This window comes from Opisthocomus hoazin, chromosome 12 (assembly GCF_030867145.1).
Source record: "Opisthocomus hoazin isolate bOpiHoa1 chromosome 12, bOpiHoa1.hap1, whole genome shotgun sequence".
Classification (NCBI taxonomy): domain Eukaryota; kingdom Metazoa; phylum Chordata; class Aves; order Opisthocomiformes; family Opisthocomidae; genus Opisthocomus; species Opisthocomus hoazin.
Window position 1 is genome coordinate 28,748,720 of NC_134425.1, and position 23,176 is coordinate 28,771,895.

At 48.7% G+C, this 23,176-nt stretch overlaps 1 long non-coding RNA gene across 3 annotated transcripts in view; it reads right to left on the reverse strand.

The window, feature by feature from the left end:
- LOC142362867 (uncharacterized) overlaps positions 1-22,766 on the reverse strand; it is a 41,190-nt gene extending 18,424 nt beyond the window's left edge. For 2 of the 3 annotated variants that reach the window (XR_012765338.1, XR_012765335.1), the window contains exon 1: positions 22,436-22,732. This is a non-coding gene — a long non-coding RNA (uncharacterized LOC142362867). The other variant, XR_012765336.1, reaches the window with a different exon arrangement.
- Positions 22,767-23,176: the final 410 nt, after the last annotated feature.

Below are 23,176 nucleotides of genomic sequence, written 5' to 3' on the forward strand. Positions count from 1 at the left end.
CATTGGCCTTCACCAGATTTTCCCCACTCGCTGAGCCCCAGAGCAGGTCCAGAGGAGTCAGGGTTCAGCTCTGCAGAACGTGGGCTGAGGACAGCAACACACAAGTGGCCTCTGTGTTTGTTGAAGGGATGCTCGGGTCTCTCACGCCTCCCCTAGCACTGTCTGTGAACAGAGCAGACTCCTCCTCAGCACCATGCCCGAGCCATGGATTTAACTTTTCAGAAACTGCAGCTGAAACACTCTCCGTAACTTCCCTGTGCAACAGACCACTGCATTAAGCAGGGCTCTGCAGTGCATCTGCTGTGGCTATCTCTGCTAGTGAGGTCTCTGAAAAGACTAGAAGTCTTTCAAGCTAAAAGTAGAGATAAATATAGCCTGTTTTCACCAGAATAAACAAAGAATAATTAACTTATTTAAAAGAATAACCTCAAAGCAATTAGTAAAGGCAAATGAGAACTGAAAAAGGCTTATCATAAACTAGTTTAGACTTTTAGGCAGGTTCTCACCCCCTGTTTGAGCTGCAGTAAAGTCTGATCCTTTTCTTGCTCACCTGCTGCAACCTGAGCAACCTTCTCCAGTGGGACCAGCCTTGGTAGCTCCCCAGGGAAGGGATCCCCGCTGCTTCTCCTTACAGAGACGCAGCAGAGCTACAGGCAGAGCTGAGCATTGGTAAGCAGTGACAGTCACAGCATGTCTCCCTGCCTGCCTGGCAGCTGGCTCCTGGGAAGCCTGAGAGGACAATGCCGGGGTCTCCCCACAGATCCATGCATCACCTTTTCCAGGCCCCTGACTTCGGTGATGCCAGCTGTTCTGCAGGCAGGAGGTGCTGCCAGCCCTGCGGTGCCCAGTGGGGTGGGCAGCGCTGGGAGGATGCTGGCCGGCACGGACCCCGAAGAGCCCCGGGCGTGATGCACGCTGCAGCCGGGGAGCGGGCAGCGGTCCCCGGGGAATGCCTCTCTGCGCCCGAGGACAGCCCCCTCCGTCTCGGGGCGCAGAGGACGGGCTGCTGCCTGGCACAGCCGACACGCTGATTCCCTCCGTCCTTCATCGCAAACAAGCTGCCCCCAATTTGCACAGCATGGCAGATAATTGACCTGTGACAACTGAGTTCAACACAAATTAGCCTGGTTTAGAAAGACAGCTTCATTGCTCTTCCAGCCAGAGAAAGCTAGTTAATCCAAGCAAAGGAGGAGAAATCATTAATTCCCACTTGCTAAAAGACTGATTCCATCGATGTCCTGGCAGGTTAGCATCTCTGGAGTCCTGGCTTCACAGCTGCCAGGTAGATCCCTGGCCTGGTACTGGCTTTGTTTTAACTACTTCCCAAGTAGCAGCAAAAAGCCTCTTATCCAGTCACTTCCCTGAGCAGAAAAGTGATATGAGAACATCTCACTCTCTCATCATTTGATTTTGCAACTGGATGTTTGGGATCTAATGCATGCCAGAAACGAAAATATCCCCAGAATTATAAGGGCTCAAAGAGCTTTGCATTAATGCTGTATGCAGATGATGCGTTAATATATTTATCTGATCCAGCTCAATCTCTCCCTAATCTATTAGCATTAATATCGGAGTTGGGGGATAGAGCCAGATAGAAAACAAACTGTGCAAAGCTACACTTCATCACCTCCAGACACTCTTGATTAAGCGTTTTGCAAAGGCAGAACAGTAAATTGTTCTCTCCGAGTTCACAGCACCTTGAATCTGTGACAAAGCAAATATCGTAAGGAGAGAAGGACTCCTGGCCAGACCTTCCACTGTGAAAAACCCTCTGGGCTTTGGGTATGGTCATTTTTAAATACCCGTTCAGCTGCAAAATCTCACTGGCACTGGAGAACATCCCTGTGTGGGACAAACCCCACCCGTCCATCCAGGCACGAGTTTCCCCTTTTGCAACTCCCTGCAACAAAGGTAGCAAAGAGGAGAGCTGAAGCCCTGGCGTTTCCAAGCTACAAAATGTGGACAGAATAAAGCGCTTCCCTCCGCACTCACGCACGAATTCTGAGCCTCCCTGGCAGGCTGCCTTCGCGTGTCGGGGCCATGGGTTTTCAGGAACAGGCAGCAGCAGCAGCTCCCCTGGCAATACGTATACCTGGGTTTTGTTGGAAGTCACTTTGCAGCCTGTTCGCATGAAACAGACCATCCCATGCTGCAATTTAGAGGTCTGAGACCCTCTTAGAGGGAAGGGGGCTTCCCCTGCCAGTGGTGCAGGTCCCAGGAGGCAGCTACCAGCAGCACGTACCACCTCCGCCACTGACTGAGCAGAAATCTCCTGCTGCAGTGCAGACTCTGGGGCTTGACTGCGCGTGTGACCGGCTCCAGAAAGCAGCAGCCTCCTGCCTCAGCCTGGGGGAAAATCTCTTCCAGCTCCTCATGCTCTGACACACTGCAGACCACGGCAGGCTGCGGTGTATTACACCTACAAATTCCCTTCTGCTTCTGACCTAGGTGGGAAGAGCAGTGTCCATTTTCCTAGAAAGGGTACTGCATTTAACAGTGGGGGCGAGTCAAGACTGAGGGCTAGGAGACAATTCTTCTGCAGCAAAAATAATTAGGACATGCTTGCTGTGTCATTTGAACAAAAGTTCTTTGATTCCCTCAAACATCCCAATGAGTGTAGCCCGAGTGATGAAATATATATTTCTTTGCCTCATGAATCAGAGGTACAGAGACAGACTGATCTGGTTCTGCAGTGTGTCCTTCACCTGAAATCAAAAGTCAAACATTTCTCTGCCTTGTGAGTGAAATAAGCCCTGGGTGAATAATGCCTCTGCCTCTATCGTAAGCCCTTGCAGTTCCAAAATACATAATACAAACGTGTAACCATAGTCATTACATTTACAGGAATTATAAAGGTTTGTTTTAATTGGCTTTGGTTTGTTTTCCAAATTGTATTTGCATTCTTGAAATGACATAAATTGCATGGCCTAAAGGAGAAAGCAATGTTGAAAGGTGCAGGCATCCAATCACGACCTGTCTTTAGACACTGCTGAAAATGAAGACCCGCAATTAATGGCCAGGACAAGTAAAGAGCAATGCAATCAATGGGATGAACAAGCTATGAAAACCCTCTAAGAAGCATGAGAGGTATTTCATTAGATGCTGCCACTGCTTGCTGGGGACTCAACAGGAGCTTCAAGCAGCACCGGTATTGTTAGCATGCAGTAGAGACACCTCAGCAAGCACCTCCAAAACAGTCTCCACCAACCGATGGCAACAGGAGAACCTGCCAAGTGTGGACATCCCTGTGGTTTCTAGAGGGCCAAAACCACGTTGCTGTCTTCTCAAAGAAGAGCAGAGCCCAAAAAGTTCATGCCAGCTGCCTGGCAGGACATTCCCCCTCACCCCAAGGGGACAGCACAAACACAGCTCTATATTGTGCTTGCTGTCCTTTTCATCTTTGAAAGGTCTTTTTGTACCTCAGCACTTCCCGGTAAGATCCAAAGTGGATTTCAGCTGATGATCCTCTTTTTGTACCTATTTCTTCTGTATCAGCCCAAGAAAACTTCACCCCAAATGACCTTGATCAATTGTTCATGATACATTTAATAAATCCTTTTCAATTCAACTGTTCTAACAGCGGGGTCCGCAGTCCCAAATGTGTCACCGTAAATGCATGCTTACTCCGTGGAGATCTACTGCAAAGGTGAAAAATATATCAGATACTAAAGAACTGAGAAATGACAAGTACACGTGAAAGAGAACAGAAAGCTCACAGATTTGCACTGCTTTCTGGTTTGCCCTCAAAACTGAATCTGTGTGTTCAGACCAACAGAATTGGATGTATCTACGTATAATCTATGCACTGTTGATTGTGTACTTTGCTTCTTGATGAAGGAATGAATTTGCAGATTTTGTGGGATTTTCAAGTGTCCTGCTTTATATACAGTGTCCCATGGAAAATTTGACCTGAAAAGATGCTCACGTTAAATTACTTAGTAAGTGCATCTATGACACAGTAAAAGGAGAAGTCCCTAGCAAATTCAGCTCCAGTGTTGGCTCTGTTATTTATCCAGCTGACCAATCTATATTCTCATATTCCAGCTGTGCAACTAAACTGCCCCTTGGCCGGTCCATGAAGTTGCCTCCTACTCCTTCTTTCCTGGGCAGGTGACCAAGGCGGTCTGGAGAAGGGACTGGGCAGCACCTTGCACTGCTGCTCCTGTCTGACAAGACCCCGGGTGCATCGCGTGAGAATGGGGTGTGCAGAGGCTGAACGGATTTGAGGAGGTCGCAGTGGATCTCAGCCCTGATTTCAAGCACACCCATAGCACTGCTGCTGAGTTGGGCTGGACTAACTTTCAGACACCACTGCCTTCCTCTGCGATCAGGAGTATCATGAGAACATGCTTTGCCACAGCATCTAGGTCCAAGTAAGCCATGCAGAGAAGAAGGGTTAATTGTCCACCATCAGATATCTTATAAACCACTCATACGCTGGGAGGACTACAAACAGCACACAGCCTCCTTGCTTTTAAAACTCTTGGTATATGATTGTCAATAAATGTGAAAAGTGAGCCTTAACATTTCCTTGGCAGAACAGGGAAGAAGAGAGGATGCCTCACAGTAAATAAACTACTACTAGAGACCCATGTAATCATGGGGACAGGAGGGACAGGGCACGAGGCGAGGTCCTGAAGGCAGCCCTTGATATGTGGAGCTTGATTTTCTTGTTCATAAGAGAACCTGGGTTTTCATGGTCTCTGCTGAGGTACAGGAGCTTCTGGAAGAAGTCTGCTCCTGGCTAGCCGGCCGTGGGGGACAGGCACTGCCCAGGACACCAACATCTGGCTCTCTGCCTGGGCTGCCGGTTAGCTGCATTTTGAATTCCCATCCACCGCAACAGAGGGGAAATGTTAAGCCAGTCGCAGCTGAGCAAACGCCACTCCAGAGATGAGCTAAGGATCCCAGAGCCGCTCTTCAGGGAAAATGTGGCATGTACAGGAAGGGATTGCTTTGGTTTCTGTTGCTAGCGACAGGAGAGTGATCAAGATTTCTACAACAGACCTTGGCTCAGGCTCTAATTAGCAACTCAAGCATGTGTTTTCGGTTCTTTCAACTGTGTGAGAAAGACTCAAAAGCCTCAGCTATTGCTCACAGCAGACCTGAGTCTTGATGTGACGTCAAGAGGCAGGCAAGATAAGAGTCTACAACCCTACTTCATTCTTTAGAGAGATGTGTAGGTACATTTTCCTTTTGTTCCCTCTGTTCTCTTTCACAGAGACTTCACCTCCTGGAGAAACGCCCCTGGTCTGTCCTGTGGTGCTGGAAAGGAGCAGAGCCACAGCCAGACCACAGCTGAGGGGTGTCCTCCAGCTTTGCAAGATATAACAGGAGCCACCAGTCCTGACATCCCTGGACTCTCCTCATCTCCTGCCCTGAAGAAGCCATCCTCTGCCCTCCCCAACATGGCTAGCAGAGAGGACAAGAGCGGGCGGAGGTGACACTCGAACACTGCCCACCCAGTGCTGCGTCCTGCCAGTACTGAGAGGTGTCTGGGGCTTGCCTCTAGCCTTTAAAATCTCTGGGAATGTTCACACGCGTACGTGGAGGCAGACACGTAGGCACACAGACACACGTGGATGTGCTTGCTCATCCACGCACACACATGCATATGCAGGCACACGCGCAAGCCCACGTTCAATACAAGATTGCAAAGCCAATCAGTAGTTAAAAAGGAGATTGCCTGCATAATCACCAGTAAGGCCTCTTGTGAATACTTCTTAGGAGGTTGAGTTTAATCATATGATTATTCATAGCTTTTTGCACAAAACACCTTTCTTATTCAGTAAGGCTGGACTTGCCTGGGAATCAGTCTGTGCTGCGCCATAAAGGAATCTGCAAATTCTTGTGACTGTGATGTTGAACACAGGTTCGGAAAAAAAACAATCTGTCCCTGCTCCTCCAACAGGATCACATCTACTTCTTGTCAAGTGACTCAAAGTAGGATGCGATCAAGTGGTCACAAATCACATACTCTTCATTTTCTGGATGACCAGCTTCGCACCCTGGTTTGCAGAATAGCCAAGGGCTCGCATCTGCACCAGAGTCCAACCGACTCGCACACTAAACAAGTGAAATGTTTTGAAAGATCTGCTTATGAAGAATTAGATCCTTCATGTCTCTTATCGAAAAACCAAAGGGAGCTTCTGATCTAGGTGCCTGGAGAGTGCCACTGTGCCCGTGGAACAGTGATGCTGCGCCCGTGGCAGGAGAACATAAAACCTTCTGCAATGCAAAGCGCACTGCAGAGAACCCTGCGGGGACAAGGTGAGCAGGGTGGGACTAGTACATACAGCAAAGAAGGGCCTGAGGCAACCAAATTATTACAAAGTATTATAGAGCTGCTCCTTTAGCACCATCCAAGCAGCACACCAGCTGAGGTAGAAGTTTCTGGGACAAATGGTCTGCGGCTGTGACATTTAAGAGCAGGGAACAATACATACAGATAAGGGAGCTGGAATTATTCGCACATAGGTCAGCCTAAGCCTGGTATTTCACAACTATTCTCACTCCTTTAAATCAAGTTCCTAGGCACTCTCCCTTTTTAGCTAGACCAGCAACCTGCAGAACCAGTGAAGGTGGAATCCAGGTTTTCTGAGGATTTTGCACCATTCCTTTCTGCGCTGCCGAATCAGATGGTGGGATGTAACAACTCAAATGCTTCTGAAACCAAGGGCCATTGCTGAAATGCTGACTTATCTTCCCTCGCAGCTTTTGTCCTGCTCTGTTGTTGGCTCTGTTTAGCCCCGGTGTCAAAAGGCAGAACTCCGCTGACCCCACTAGATAATGACCCCTGCTCAGCGTAGCCAAGCGATGGCCTTTCAAGAGCTTGTTTCTCTTCAACACTTTTCTGATCTTGGCACCCATTTTAGGACATCAGCCCTAACTCACCCAGATGGAAGAAATTTGTGGGGAATTAAACTCTGCTCCTCAGCCAGGACAGCCCATAGCTGTCCTTGGGTGTCAGGAGAGCACTGGGGCTCATGCCCTGTTCTGTGCCGTGAGAGCAGCAGCATTCAGAGACATAGCTGCCCTAAATACCCACCGGTGCCTGCGATCGCTGTGGCACCACTCGCTTTGCTCTGCAGGTGCCTGTGACAGGGACAGCACCAGCCCACACAGAGTCACTGAGGCACAGCAGAAAAGACCCAAATAGTGCCGATGCCTCAGACCTGCCCCAATACAGGGCTCCTTCAGACTCCAGGAAGAGCCAAGAATATTGCCGGCTGGTCTTAAGGGAGGATCACACAACAGGAGAGGGTGGATGGCAGAGCACGGGGGGAGAGCAAATGGGAAATCGTAACTGTGGGACTCCAGCCCAAGGGGTGCCCTGCCAGCACCCAGAGTTTCTCTGTCCACCACAGCAGCCTAAGGATGGAGGGGACATCCCAGCACTGGTGGTGTTGGCGAAGTGACGCTCAGCAGATTGAGCAGCGCTTGCAGCACGATGCGCTGAACAAAGTGATTGCTGTTGGAATAAAAGTGGAAGCTAACAAGGTCACCCTAGGCTCCTTCTCCCTGTCTTCTTCTCCTTCCAGAGTGCCTTGTATTACCACCAGTAGTAATCCTCCACAACACTGGGAACAGGACTTAACTATACACACAGACCACTCCTGAGAGAGGGAACATCCCACTCCCGTGGCGATCCATCCATTCTGCAATAAACCTTCTGCAGAGCTGCAGTGACAGAGAGTGATGAAATACAGAGTCTGTTGCCTTTGAACAAATGTAGTTTTGTGTTTACAGCACAGTACAACCTTTTCACGTAGCCTAGCCGGCCAGTCAATGTATTCGCACAACAAAGCCTACCCTCTGCATTTTGATGGGCTTTTCATACAAACGCAGATCCGTCGGCAAGAGCTGCTCAGGAACAGTAGTTTCTGACAGCAGGGGAAGGGCTGTGGCTGAGCCTGGGTCTCTGGCAGACATATCCACGGTGATATATCCATTCTGGAGAAGCAACGGCACCTGTGTACAGACCCTCATCTCTATCCAGTCCTCAACAGCAGCTGCTAAGTCAACCCATCCCTCTTCCACAGGGCTGCCTGGGCTGGGTGCAGGGGGAGATTTCCATCCCTGCTAGTGCTGACATGATTTATAGCTCTCATTGCATTTTACCAAAGGAAGTGGTTGAAATCGCACTTGGGTGTGTGCAGACCAGGGCAGGCAATTGGGTCGTCAAAGAGATTGGTGGGAACTGGTCCTGTGATGAGATGCCTGGCCAGCACCAGCGGATGGAGACTCAGAGTGTGTCTGGTGATCCGCCCCGGCTGCAGCAGCTCCCATCGTGCCACAGACTGCTCGCAGTCTTGCCCTCACTGCCGGGTTCCTGCCCGTGGAAGGAAGGGGACTTCTGCATTGCCCTTCTGAACGCACTCAGAGGCAAACTGGCCATTAGAGGATGCCATCTTGCAGGATCAAAGCATACATCATGCATCAGTACAGGCTTGGGGTGGACCTGCTGGAGAGCAGCTCTGCGGAGAGGGACCTGGGTGTCCTGGTGGACAACAGGTTAACCATGAGCCAGCAGTGTGCCCTGGGTGCCAAGAAGGCCAATGGGATCCTGGGGTGCATCAAGAAGAGTGTGGCCAGCAGGGCGAGGGAGGTTCTCCTTCCCCTCTACACTGCCCTGGGGAGGCCTCATCTGGAGTACTCTGTCCAGTTCTGGGCTCACCAGCTCAAGAAAGATGAAGAGCTACTGGAGAGAGTCCAGCGGAAGGCTACGAGGATGGTGAGGGGACTGGAACATCTCCCCTACGAGGAGAGGCTGAGGGAGCTGGGCTTGTTCAGCCTGAAGAAGAGAAGGCTGAGAGGGGACCTAATAAATGCTTACAAATATCTGCAGGGTGGGCGTCAGGAGGATGGGGCCAAGCTCTTTTCAGTGGTGCCCAGTGACAGGACAACAGGCAATGGGCACAAACTGAGGCACAGGAAGTTCCATCTGAACATGAGGAAGAACTTCTTCCCTCTGAGGGTGACGGAGCCCTGGAACAGGCTGCCCAGGGAGGCTGTGGAGTCTCCTTCTCTGGAGATATTCAAGACCCGCCTGGACAAGGTCCTGTGCAGCCTGCTGTAGGTGACCCTGCTTCGGCAGGAGGGTTGGGCTAGATGACCCACAGAGGTCCCTTCCAACCCCTACCATTCTGTGATTCTGTGATATTTTCCAACTACAGAATTGCAAAGAAAGGCTGGAAAGGGTGAATTGGGGGTGGGGAACACGAAGGTCAGAGAGGAGGCAATAAAAAAAATTGTTTTGCTTTTGTAAATATCTGGATTTTGAGCAGGTATGGTGGTTTTTAGAGTCTGGTTAAACGCTGGAGGAGAGGGCCTGCAAATTGCAGGTACCCAGCTGAATACCCTCCCTGTCCCCACAGACAGCGTTCCCTTTCCCAGACAGTACTGACTGTAAATCCTCCTCCTGTCTGTGTTCACAGCACAAAGACCATGAACATGTCTGACAGCAGAAGACCAGGTAGGAAGTTGGTATAACAGGATCCCAGAGCCTATGAACCCTTCTCGGCGTCAGTGAAAGGGCTACAGCCTTTTTCAGGACACCCTCTTCCAAGTCTCATCTTGGGTAAATTAATTTTCCCTGTTTGCAAATCTGCTGGGAAAAGGTCTTTATCTCGCTTTAGGCTCTGGATCCTTTGTCTGCAGCAACCCTTGCATTCAGTCAAACATCAATTGCACTCGCTTGCAGTTACACCAGAGTATTCATCTGGGAATACATAAGTCTATTAACGATGGATAAATAATCAATAGGACATTACATTGTTACCAGTAGTAGGGCCATTAGCACAACAGGGGAGATTTGCTGAGATAGCTTTCCAAACCAGACCCCAGGGCACATGTAGGGTAAATTGTCCATGACGTGCTGTTGCTTCGAACGTTCCTAGCACAAAATATACTGTCTTCACAGAAAAGGAGAATGTAGCTTATTATGCCTCTTGCTTGGAGTACCTGCCGATCTCTGCCCTGCTCACTTTGCTATTCTCCTTGGTTCTGCACTTAACAGCCAAAGTCCCAGTTCAGAGCCAGCCAACGTCAGAAATAATTTACTGAATGAACAGCCCTGAGAGTCAACGATGTTATTGACAATTGTGCCTGTTGTCCTACGGAACTGCCCCTATTCAGAAAAACACGCTGCTTGGGCTGAAGCACCCACTTATACTCCACAACTTTCACTTTAAAGGGTTGCTAAAGTGCTTGAGCTCTGTAAGTACTGGAGCCCGGGTGCTAACAAGATGCAGATGCTCGGGGGTGGAATCAGGTGCCATTTGACTTCAAGCACCTTATAAAATGGAGAAAAGGTGGGGGAGGGCTCCTCCAGCTGAGATTCCTGGAGGCTTTAATCAGGAAGAATGTTTTATGACAGACTCTGGATTCAGAGCAAAGCTTCACAGATGGTCAGTTTTATACCTCGCCGGTAATGTGACAGGCCCCTCCAGCAGTGCTGCAGCTTATGAGCTAACTCACTCGGGTGATTAGAGACCACCTCCAGCCAACAAGCTTCTCTTCAAAACCCAGAACTACAGAACACGATTTTTTAATATCTTTTTTTCTAAAAGTGTGTTGAAGCCAGCACTCCATCTGGATTAATTGTGCAAGTGAAGCCTAGCAATGAACATGCAATAGGGTAAAGACTTTTACACATCAAACCAACCTCTCCAGATGCAACAGCAGGTGACAGTACTTTGGATGGCAATCAGACATGAGGTGAAGGTGGAGAAGAGAGAACTCAGAAAAGCCTTATTCATACTTTGAGGCCAAAAGCTGGGCTGATTTGAAAAACACTAATCCTACTAGAGTAGGAGGAAGGAGATTTCATGTAAAGATTGTCTCATCTCCTGTTTGCTCTTTCAGGTTATACCATAACTTGAACAGATTAATTGCAGTGTTTAGAAATGCCATAAATTCCAGCCTGTCCTTAAAAGTCAAACAATCAACATTTTAATTGCCCATGAAGTTTTTGACATTCAATCATAAGTTGTTTTTCACAAGAGGTCCATGAAGAGGGGTATCCTTTGCTTCATTACAAACTCAGCCCCAGCTTCCCTACGTCCCTTTGAACATCAGGCGGCAGCGCACTAATTCACTTGCCTTCCTGCCTGGTCTGTCCCTTTCCTTTCCATCTTCTGGGCAGTAGAAACATGCTCTTGGCCAAGTTATGGCTCAGAGCAGGCTGCTGAAGAACAGTAAGCAGCCTAGGGAAGGGAAGCTTGCACCTCAGAAGGACTGCCTCCTGCCTGCCTCCTCTTACTCAGCCCTGCTGAGCCTGAGAAGGAACACAGGGCTCAGCCCTGCAACCTTGCTTACAGGCACGAACCGAGGGAGCACTCTGTCAAGGGCATGCAGGCAACTCACAGAAGTAGAGCCGTCAAGAGCAGCCCATGGAGAATCCATGCTCCAATCTCTGCTGCGGAGCTCGCACCGTGCAGACCGTGGGTGTGAGTGAGCATCATAGCCCTGGGGTAACCAAAGACCAGCAAACGCTGCTCATGGATAGCCTGGGTCTCAGCTCTGCTGGGATCACCACTCACAATTCTCCTCTCAGTTTGTTGGTGTAAATCGGGAGCAACCCAGTATCAAGCACTGGCATAGCAGAGAATTAGTCTTTACTGCTACATGCTCTAATACTGCCTCAGTTCTTGCTCCATCCTTCATCATCTTATTGTGAATTCTGCCTATTTTTGGAGCACACAGATGAGCTGCTCAGGGCAAACTCTGCTCCTTTGTTCACATTTCTCAGCTGCCAGATGCTGCTGACACAGCCAGAGGTCCTAGCTGTAGTAATGTGGCCTTTAAACTCTAAACCAGGCTTTGCACAACAATTAATTACCTTCTAACACAAAATCAATCAGCGCCTTTATTTTGCTCTGAACAGCAGTGATGGATAAGGCAAAGTTTCATCTTCTCTGCGTTAAATAAACTTTTTCCTGGTATGTTCCTGGCAAGGGACAAAGCTGCACGTGCTCCTTCTGATCTCTCCAGAGCCTGAGAAAGGTCATGGTTTAGGGCAGATGATGGAGAAACCCTGTTGAAGGACCCCAGATGACAAGGACTTCAAGTTGCCAGAGCTGTGTTGTTGTCTAGGTTAAATAAACTGACCACATCTTTTTCTCGTACGGAGCTCAAACACTCCATATTCCCAGGGAAAGGGGTTTCACTTATTGTCTATCTTATATAGATTTGTGTATTAAGTGTTTGTATTCATAAACATACAGAAAATTTATATTATGGATGCACCACTGCACTTGCATAGCTAAAGGCCAGGGCTGAGTTTTCTGGTTAAATCTAGGATCAAATGTTCGTTATATAGGAAGGAGGCCTCAAAGAAAGTGTTTTCAAAGAATACACAACTCTAATGATTAATTAATTGCTGCATTAATTTTAAGACAAGTATTTAAAGAAATGTAGCTCTATGTTTCAGGCCATTTTGTTGTCCTGTATGTGTAGATTAGCACAGATTCTCCAGATTTCCCTCCGAGTTTAAACCATAAGTTCGTCCTTCAGCAACAATTGCAGTTTCACTCTTTAGGATTGATGCACCTGGATTCTGTCGTTCCACCCCCCCAAGGTTTCCTTTGTGTCAATCTTCGTCAGTCAGACAAAGACTCCTCTCTCTCTAAAGGGATGCTGCAGTCCAGCAGCTTCTGCCGCTCTGTGCTTGCTCCTTGCACCGGTTGAGGTCACGGTCTCTCCACCCACCGCTGGCCTGGCGGAAGGGGGCTGCAGTCACACTGGAGCAAGCACAGAAGTGGTGGCTGCTGCCTGTGCTCTCACTGGGACCAGAGTGGGCAGACAGCAGCTTCTGCCCGGGAGGATGCAGCAGAACCAGCCTCTTGCTTCACTTCACTACCAGGACCTAAGCTCCTCCAGAGCCCAGCAGCCCATTCCAGAGCATGAAGACACCTCAGATTCTGCAGCTGGCACCCCATGGGAGCAATCTGTCAGCTCCCAACATCCACAGTCAGGCTTTAGCTGGGACAACCAGGGGCACAAATCCCAGCTGAGATCCAACATCAGAGTTCGAGTGGTTCCCATGGGGCTGCCTTCCCTCTCTTTGCTGCTATGCTATGCAGATACAAAAGTCTCCCTGAAGTAGCACCCCAGGAATGCTGATGCCAGGAGCAGGTGCTGGAGCTCTGGTTCAGGTCCAGGGAGAACCAGCATCTGCATGCTTTCACACCAAGCTGGGCAGGAACCAAACCTGCCTGGTGGGGTGAGACCTTCCCGCCTACGGTGCTGGGATATCGCAAGAGAAACCTGGATGAGCCGTCTGCTCCAGGAGCTTCTGCAGACCACAGTGCAGACATGAGGACTCTCCCAGGACCCACCAGCCCTGTGGGCTCCAACTCAATGGAGCAATGGCTGTCCTAGGAAGTTCCTTGTGAGCCATGCCCAAGGAGGATTAAAAACCGCACTCTGGGCAGGTTGGCCAAGCCTGAGCCTCAGTTGCTCAGGAATAGTCCCAGCATTGCAACAGAAGGCAGGGAGGTGTATCTGGAAGGGACAACAAGGGACAGGAAAGAGATAAGGGCTTCAGCATGAGTTCACCTCCAGCAAGATTTTGGCTCTAACACTATATGTGCACAGCCGAATGACATCCCAGGCCAGGTCGGGTCAGGCAGCAGTGCCGGTGCCTCAGAGCAGTGAGAGGAGGAGGCTCCTCAGCATCCTCCATGCAGGGGGCAGCCAGGTTGGTTCTGACAAGGGACAGGCTGAGGACATGTGCTGACCCCAGAGCATCACATGAAGAAGGTACAAAGGGACAGATCGTGCTTCATGCAAACAGGATTTTCAGGGAGTTTAGCTTTTGAACGCCAACAAACTCCTGCTTAGTTTGTTTAGAATGAGATTTTTCAAGAATTTCCAACTAGACTAAAGCAAACTGAGTTTCCACAGGGTCAGCAAAAGTTGGATTATCCCTAATACCCAGGTACCACATGACTTTATTAAGAAGAGCAGCAAGCAAAGGAATTCTCTTTTCTTTCCCTGGCCCTGTTTTCAAGGACAGATGAAATGTTTCAACAAAAAATTCTAAACAAACCTATAAACACTGATCTAGAGGAAGACGGTTGGCATGGAAAACATCAGCCCAGTCTATCAAAGTGTGACAAAAACAAACGCCACTGAAAATAGGAGAGTCACACAGCATTAGCAGTACCAGGTCCATCTGTAACACAGCTACAGATCAGTTAGTTATTTCAGCTGAAGACAATTTTTTTCCCCAGCAAATACATATGTAAACAGCTGATGTAAACACTTTGCAAAGCTGTCAAATTGCTTCAGTCAAAAAAATGAAGTTTTAAAAATGCCCCCAAGATGTAAAATTTTATAGTTTTACAGTTGTTCTGCACAGCAGATTTTTTTCCTGCAGCTCCATCCTTCCATTTAAAAAAAAAAAAAAAGTTTAAAAATGCCCCAAGACCACACAAATTAAACATTCCCTGGCATGTTCTAGCGAAATATTCTGTTCAACCCAAAATTCTGGCTTTATTGGCCCAAGAAGTGGAAAATCTTAGTTGTTTGCTCAGGTCTGGACAGGAATGCACTGTGAATAGATCCTTGCCCAGAAGAGTATTTTTATTGGACTTCACCAACTCGTGTGTTTATGGGCATTGGAGACTATCAATATGAGGAATCAAAGGTAATCTGAGGTTAGCTGCACTACTCACTAAACCAAAAAAACCCCTACACATATATCTCTCTCTTTTCCAAAGGAGACCTAAGAGCCCCCAGGTGCTGACACTCTATTCTAGCAATGGTGATGACTGCAATTAATCTGCAAATGTCTAATGAGCCACTTCTTCCACTACCAACCCAGCAAAGAAAGAGGCCATTGTCAGGGCTCTGTATTGCAATGTCATGTCCAAGTCCATCCTACACTGAGCTTTGAGACAATTTTTCTCCACATTTGCTAGAGGCTCTCTTTAGCGCTCCAAAATACTAGGAAGCACTCTGAGATAATTTCAGAGTTTTATTTTCTAAAATCACAGCATTTTGATTGACTAAATAGCAATTAGCATCAGAGTTGTTTTTATTTTACATCCTACCAGTAGAAACATTTAAGTCAATATCCATCGGTTTTGTGAAAAATGATTAAAACCTGGCCCTTTCCAAGCATAATTAGACTTCGGGAATGGTGTTGCTTTTATCTGTAGGTCAGTACAAATATTAGCAATTTGGCTGAGTTTTATTTTCACTTCTGAAAAAAATCTTTTTAGCCCTAGACAGCTACATACTCCAGAAACAATCTTCCAGTTACATTAGCACAACCACATGAAGTCCAGGGTGCAAGGACTTTAGGAATTAGAAGTAACACTGATGAAATCTAAATAGAATTGCATAAAACTGGATGCATCTCAGTTGTGTTGTCCCCAAGGGTCATACATTTCTCCCCTGGAGTGCTGCAGTCTCCCAGTCACTAGCGGAAACCACTACTTCTCCAAGAGGACAGTGGTACTACCTAGAGGTCATGGTGAGCTGAAGAGCCTGTGGACAAGTGGCCCAACGGAAGATTGCTTGTGCAGGAGGGAGTGATGCCTGGGGAGAAGCAACTGGGCTGGAGCAGAGCCATAAAACACCCCAGGTCCAGGCTGTGAAGCCAAAGTCCTCTTCCAGACCCTCTCTGTCTGACCAAGCACCACTAAGCTTACTGGCATTGAAGATGGGTACTGTTGCACTAGCTCTCCGCCATGTACACATGTGCACTGAAGCCAAAACACCTTCTCATCCTAGGGAAGGTGGTTGACAGAAGGTGTCCCTGTGCACCAATTGCTACATGTTACTGGAGCCCAGAGGACCAACTCACCTAGACCTGCCTACACTGAAGACCCCAGAGAGAGGAAGGCCATCTAGACACAGCTGCTTGAGGAGTTTCAAAGTGCTCCTGTGACACCCACAGTTCAGCAGAGCCCCAGGTTCTAAACCCTGAAGCCCCCTGCAAAGCAGAGCTGCCACTCCCGTGGGCAACTCTCATGCATGGCCCTCAGCCCTTGGGGGACAGAGACAGCAAGTTGGCACCGCCTGCTCTTCCACCCACAGAGCTGATGGGACAGGACCTGGGGAACTGGAACCACAAGGAGATGGTTAAAAGAGCGCCCACATGTTGAAGTGCTTTATTCCACCACAGTTCCTGTTTTCCTGGATTAGGCTTAGGTAATTATCAGTTACGTCCGTAACTCCTGCCCACAAAAAACTTTTAATTCACAGGCAAGCTAAGCCTCCTCGGCTTTGCCCTGGCATCAGAAATAAAGACTTCCCATATTTGGTAGAGAAAGCTCAGCTCAGTCTCTAACGCCCCGGATGGGAAAATCCAGCCACAAAGTGTTTCCCCTGTTTTTTGGTGGCAGGTTTTTTATTTATCAAACTGTCCTGTACCGTGTTACACATTAAGAATACTTTATGGGTTTCTTATGGAACCACCTGGGTTTATCCAAAGACATGACCACACACAAGAAGCAGTTTGATTACCAAGGGCACATCGCTTGCCTAAACGTTACTCTTCTGGTGCAAAAGCAAGCAAAGGATGGAAAAGTCTATTTTTGCATAAGACCCTTTGCTGAGAGAGAAAAGACATTAAATTCAACACCACTGTTCTAACACAGCAGAGAAAAGCCTTGAATTGCCACTGAATGGACGGGACGGGATTGCTGCAGGCAGAGCACATGGGAGGCAGGCTGGGGACACTTAATCCCGCCATCACACATCTATCTGCGCAGGAAGGTTTATAGGGTAATAATGCCTGGTATCACCACGCTGGCAAGCCAAAACGCCTGAGTAAAGGAGCTGCTGCATAACGATCGTGTTATTGCTGTTGATGAATTGGAGGGAGAGCCAGGCCCAGGACCCTCGCTGGTTTCCTACAGGAACAAAGACCATCCCAGATGGTAGAGTCGGGCAGACGGAAGCAAATAAATCAGCTGTGAATAACCTTCAAACAGATCCTCCTCGACGGGCTGCCTGCTCTTTGTGGTCAGGTCACTAACGCCATGCAGTTTTTTCCTGCATAAAAGGCAGAAACACCCAAAGAGGGTAAAATTCAGGGCAAATATGCCACAGTCCAGCACAGATGTGTGCTGGGGAGGGACGTGCCAGAGGGGGCCCTGCAGCCATCTGAGTGAAGCCCTGGTGCTGTCGCCAGCAAAGGGCTGTTCCCACTCACCAGGTGAAGCACCTAGGTGTGGGACAGGGACAAAGATTTGCAATTTGTACTGTCAGAAGGGAGTCAGACATAGCAAATAATCACAGTCTCTGGCTTGCTGTGGGCCACAACCAGAGTGCTGCCCTCCTGCTGCTCCTCCTCTTGGGAACGTGTAGCCCATGGTCCCTCGTTATTACCGTCCTGTTGACGTGGAGCCAATTACTTGCTCATTAGCAGTCTGACAGCAGTCAGAACACGGAACAGTGCTGACGGAGCCAGAGGACAGCAGAAATCTTGCTCAGACTGCAAAGGGAGACCACAAAGCTACTACAGAGTCAACATCTCCCAGTACCAAGTACCAAGGCTCAGACACAACAGGTCAGGAGCCAGCTGTGGGCCAGCCCATGCCAAGGGCCTTCACACATGTCCTTGACTCTCCTTTGCTTGCTTAAGTAAGATGCTGCTCATGGTGGCTTAGGCAACTATCTCACATCCCTCTTATGGGAAGCATTACTAAGAACCAGTATGTTTAGTGGCTGCCTTCATGCCCCGAGGCACCACGTGCTTTCCTGGTTCTCCATCTAACTGCAGATGAGCAGCAGCCTGGAGCTCCTCAGAGGAGACAGTCAAGCATACACTGCACTGTGTCAAAACCTGATGTCTCAGGGGTAGGATGTACGAAGAGATGTTCACAGATGAGTTTCTAATTCCTTGGAAGAGGCCGATGTTTAGGCAGAGCTGCTCCAGCACCCCATGGGTTTGCACTGCCTGGGGCTCCTTCTCGTACCCTTCACACTGCCTGCCACCCTTCCCCACAGCCACAGCAGCCAGATCCCTCCATCCCATCTCAAGAGCCTGCACTGCCACCCAAAACTGCACAGCACTCTGTGTGTGTGCTGCATTGTCCTTCGCTGGCACAACAGCCTTCCCAAGATCGTTTGGGGAAGCCCTCACATCCATAAATAGCTTTTCTCCAGCCATGCTGGAGGAATGGTCCAGATGTCACTGTGTAAATTGCTATTTGTAGGTTAGAAAAAACAAAACAACAACAACTTACTTCCAAAGAGGAAAAAGAAAGGGTTGAGCTATAAATTTTTCCACCAGGGAAGTTCCCTTTTCACTTCAAAGCTACAGAGTTTTCATCTCTAAAACAAAGCCCAGGGACTGCATCCCAAACTTTCTAATTCAGAAACAGAGCTGAAGCGCTGCACAGGAGTCTTCCTGGGGTGCTTCCATCCTGCCCTCTCCTTTGGGCTCGTTTGGGCACTCACTTTGAAGCGGGTTTACATCTCTCGCTCACAGAGGCCACTGAGGTTTCTGACACAGGTTGACTTGACACAGTTTGGAGGAGAGGTCCAGCAGCTCCTAGAAGCTGCAGATTAGTCAATAACCCTTATCAATAAAGGAGACCAAGAACATGGAGTTGTGAAATTACATTTCCCATACAGCACAGCAGCAGTCTTTTGTAATAAAAAAATTTCAATTTTCTGCTCAGATATTTAAATTCTACAAGGAGAGTTGTGAAGCTTCAGTTTCTTACTAGCGTTTAGGTGTTTTCTGCAGCTCTCCCTCACCTGTGATTTCCTGCTATCCCTACCAGTTCTCCTGCACGGACTGTGCATCCTGTCCATGCAGGTGTGACAGCCTGCTGGATGTCAGCATGAGCATCCTGGAGCTGGTGAACAGTCGGCAGAGCCCGTCAGGCCATGTTTGTCTGCCTGGCGCATTGAAGACAGCCCCAGGAAGTCCATTACGCGCAGTTCCTCAAATACCCCTTTTCAAAAGAAATAGCCTCTTCTTCCTGCCCTCCATGGGTGGCATCAGCAAGGGAGACAGGGTAGTCATTCCTCCAGGATGTCACTTCAGTCCACCTTGTGCCAAAGGGACAACTGTAACCCCTCCATGACCAAACCCTCCTTTGGCTGTCTCCTGGCAGTCTCCTCAGGGGACAGGGACATTGCCACAGGTCATCTTCACTGGGTAGGCTTCCAAGCCTGACCGTTCACAAGCAGGACAGGGTAACTAATGCTCCTCACTGGATAGCGCCTCTGTGAAGCTCCGCACCAGGACAGCGCCTAATTATTCCCCAAATCCTGCTTTGCCTCTGACATTGACACCTCCAGAGTATCGCATGCTATAAACCAATCCAGGTTTTCCTCTGCGGAAGAGAAGGAGCTCCCTGACATCTGTTCTAGAGAGCTGCAGGAAGCCAATTATCCTTGAAGGCAAACTGTCCACAGATAATTGGAAATATAGACTTTTAACTGATGGAGTGTTGACTAAACTCCAGCTATTGCTTCGCATGTGTCACATTGAATCTCAGAAGCTTCTTATAATGTTTAGCAGGTGCATTATCATGTCACATCCAGACAGGTGCCATGGCACTGCACCTAATTGGAAGCCTGGTTCACAGCATCCCTCCCACCACTGCTTCTGCATGAGTGTAACTGGAGGAATTTTACTCCCTTCCCACCCCAGGCTAAAGACAGAGCCATGGGGACTGCACAGTTTCACACTCAGCTGCAGAACAGGAGACAACTCTTCAAGAGCAATGCAGGTCTGCAAATGGGATGGAGGATGAAGAAGATCAGCCCATGCCACAAACCCCCTGCCCAGGGTCCATGGTCTGCTGCTTAGCCTGGCCTGTGGAGCTCAAGGGGAGGCTGTACTCACATCTCTCCTTGATGTCTTTGCTCTTCTGGCATGCTAAAGATCTCTGGGGATAACAGGCTCCTGTGGGGAGGCAAGCAACAGCTTTGCTGTTTGCTTGGGCAGGGGTATGCAAGTGCTTCAGGAAGGGCCATCGCATCCAGTCCCTGAACCCTCTACTATGGTAATGGAGAATTCGGGATCCAACAGCTTGCCGCAGAAAAAGGGAAAATGCTGCTCCCTAACCCTTCTCCCACAGGCACACTGACCCACCCAGCCCAGGCTACACAGGAAAGGCACAGGCTTCACCCAGGATTCTGCTGTGGAGCCAGCACCAATTCTGGCACAGAGGTAGAACTGGTATGCTTTTCAGGATGCAGGAAGTTAGCATACAAAATCCCACCTGGTCACTAATTGCCCAGCCAACAGCCCCACTCAGACATTTTACTTCACCATAATGCAATGGAAAAGGGGTCAGAAACCTTCAGCCAAAGAGAAGACCAGTTTTTCCTAGTATAATTCTCCAGTCTCATGCCTGTATTCAAAATAATACAGGTGTCCCAAGGCAGGATGCTGGCATTAAGTGGTTTTGCCCAACAGACAATGACCTCTGCAAAAACACCAGTGACAGCTCCAGCAAGCACCTGCTGTTCAACATCCAGCGATGGAAGCATTGCATTGCTGCAGTACAGCCCACCAAGACAAACTCTTGCCACAGGGATGTCCCCCAGGACAGGAGGAAATCCTCCAGGGATATCTGGGGCTTTTCATTAGCCCTTAAATGTCCTCCAGTTGTTGGGCAGCTTGCTTCAATCAGGTAATTAGTTCTCGTTAAAAAGCAGGGATTATTTTCAAAGACACACCCTTGCACCTTAGCTCCTTCATGGAGGAAACAGGGAATCCTACAGCTTGCACCCCATGAGAGACAGCCAGCAGAAGCTGTTCATCTGCAGGTAGACCTGTGCAGGGCTGCGTGGGCAGCTGCTTTTCCCCACAGAGCTGACGGGAAGGGCTGCAGTGAGGTCACCGTATTGACAGTCATAGCTTTGCTGCTCTCCTGGCAGTGTAGCCCATTTGTGTTGTTAATTAATGGCTTTGCTGGGGGAAGATAAATGCTCCAGCTTTATTGTAAAACAGAAGTAAATTTTTAATAAGGTCCAATTAGTGGCAGTTTCCAGTGGCAGCAGCTCTGCACCTTCCCAGCAGCCTCCCAGGGAGGAAGTATGAGCAGCTGAATGAGCCCCTTCATTAAAGCCCCTGGACTAGCAAGTCCCTGCAGGGTCTCTGCTGAGGTAACAGTCTTCAGCATCCTGTAGATGTGCATGAGTGCTCACTTGTTTAATGCCTTCCCCACAGGGCAGCCAGGAGCCCGGGGACAGGAGAAGGGCATGTCTCAGTGGCCCACATATGGGATGTACCACTGGTATTTTGCTCAAGCAGTGCCTGCCCAGGCTCCTCTGAACCAGCATCCCAAGAAAAGACCTTCATGTAGCCTACTGGGCTGTACTATATACACTTCCAGCATGCACAAACCAACCACAGTAGGCTGGTAAGGTGGAAATCCCCTATGGATGAACCAGCCATGTGTGGGCATTTTTTGGTATCTGCAGACAGCCTGGCAAAATAGCACTGGCAGACAGGTGCCAAAAATCTCCAGCTTTGAGAGTGAATGGTGGTCATTTTACTCTGGACAAAGTCATATTTCAAGTTACCCTCTAAGCCAGCACCCAAGAGAAGAGAAGGACAATGAGTATGCCTACACCATTTTCATCTCAGAAAGCCAAGAGCAGACAAAGCTTTTCCAAAGTATTTTCAATGCTCTGCTAGTGCTGGAAAGGTTGCTTTGGCAAGGGAGGGACGTGAAACTGCAGATCCAGTGACCTCTACAACCTGTACTTTCCTCAGCTGTATCTGCATGCAACAGCAAAAGCAGACTAGGGTTGGAGACCTTCCTCACTTGCGCATACTTTTAGCACTAGAGTTCAGCCATAAGTTCCTTGTTCAGTCAAGCTTCCTCTTGCCCTTAGTAAGACCTCATTCACTGCCTTTGGCTGCCAAAGCCCCACCTAGGCTGCAGCTGATCAGCTTTTACCTGGCCAATCATCCTCCGCTGGCCCAAGCACTGCTGGTCTCTCGGCAGTTCCTGCTCAGCACAAATACCTGCTGCCCATGTTTGTTGTGGGCTCAGTGAAACTTTTCAAGATGCCCTATTATTGAAAAAAAAAAAACCAACAACATTCAATTTATAGCATTTAAATTGCAAGGCTGGAACCTATTCTCCTAGGTTAGTGAAGGCACCTCTGTGCCCTTCTATCCCACCAGAATCCTTAACCAGCTTTAACCTTTAGACAGCATTACTACTATTAATGTCTCTCCACTCCATCCCATACTGCCACCCCCACTGTCAAGATTCCACAGAAGTCAAAGAAATGTCAGAGGCCAAGTGACATTTCAGGACTGCCCACTGGTCCCTTGCACACACTGTTTCTTCCTTCCTCCATCTGCTAACAGAACAAGTCCTCCCCCGGCAGTGCTCTGCACAGGCACTCCTCCCTCCAGCCACCAGCTTTCCCTTCTGCAATGCCTTGTCTTCCCTGGGCAGGGACCACAGTCTGCTGTTTTAGAGAGCAGGGGTACCTTGACAGAGCAGCTTTCAAATTTTCTAGACTTCAGTCTTCTATGAGCATGTCTTCCAACTTAGTTACGTGGCCTGTTCCATGTTTGCTGGGCTTATCATTGTAGCTTATCCTCAATTTGCAACTAAGAAGCACACGGTCACTCTCTCACTCCTTCCCCCTCCCCAGTGGGATGGGGAGGAGAATCAGAAGGAAAAGTCAAAACTCACGGGTTAGGATGAAAACAGTTTAACAGAATGGCAAAAGGAGAAGAAAACAACAACAATGATACTGATAAAAAGAATATACAACACACAACACTCTCACCACTTGATGCTCAGCTGGCTCCTGAGTAGCAAATCCCTCTCCTTCAGCCAGCTCCCCACTTAAATACTGAGCCTGACACCACCTGGTACAGAACATCCCATTTGATTGGCTGTTTGGGTCAGCCCAACCAGCTTCTTGTGGAAATCAACCCTAGCTCAGCTGAACCCAGGACACTTAGTCAGCACACACAGGTCTCCAGGGTCTGTAGATACAGTTGGGAGCTGGCACACTATAGGATGTTATCTGCTGGAGGGGATCCTGGGCTCACCCCACCGTGCAAGAGAGGAACCAGAAGTCCAAAGGAAGCACAAGCACCAGCAGTAACTGTTCTCTCTTCATGTTTCATTTGATAATTATCCCAGCATCGCTGAAGAAGTTTAATGTCTTCTCCTTATTACACAACAAAAACACAATATGGCTTTGCAAACTATAATCT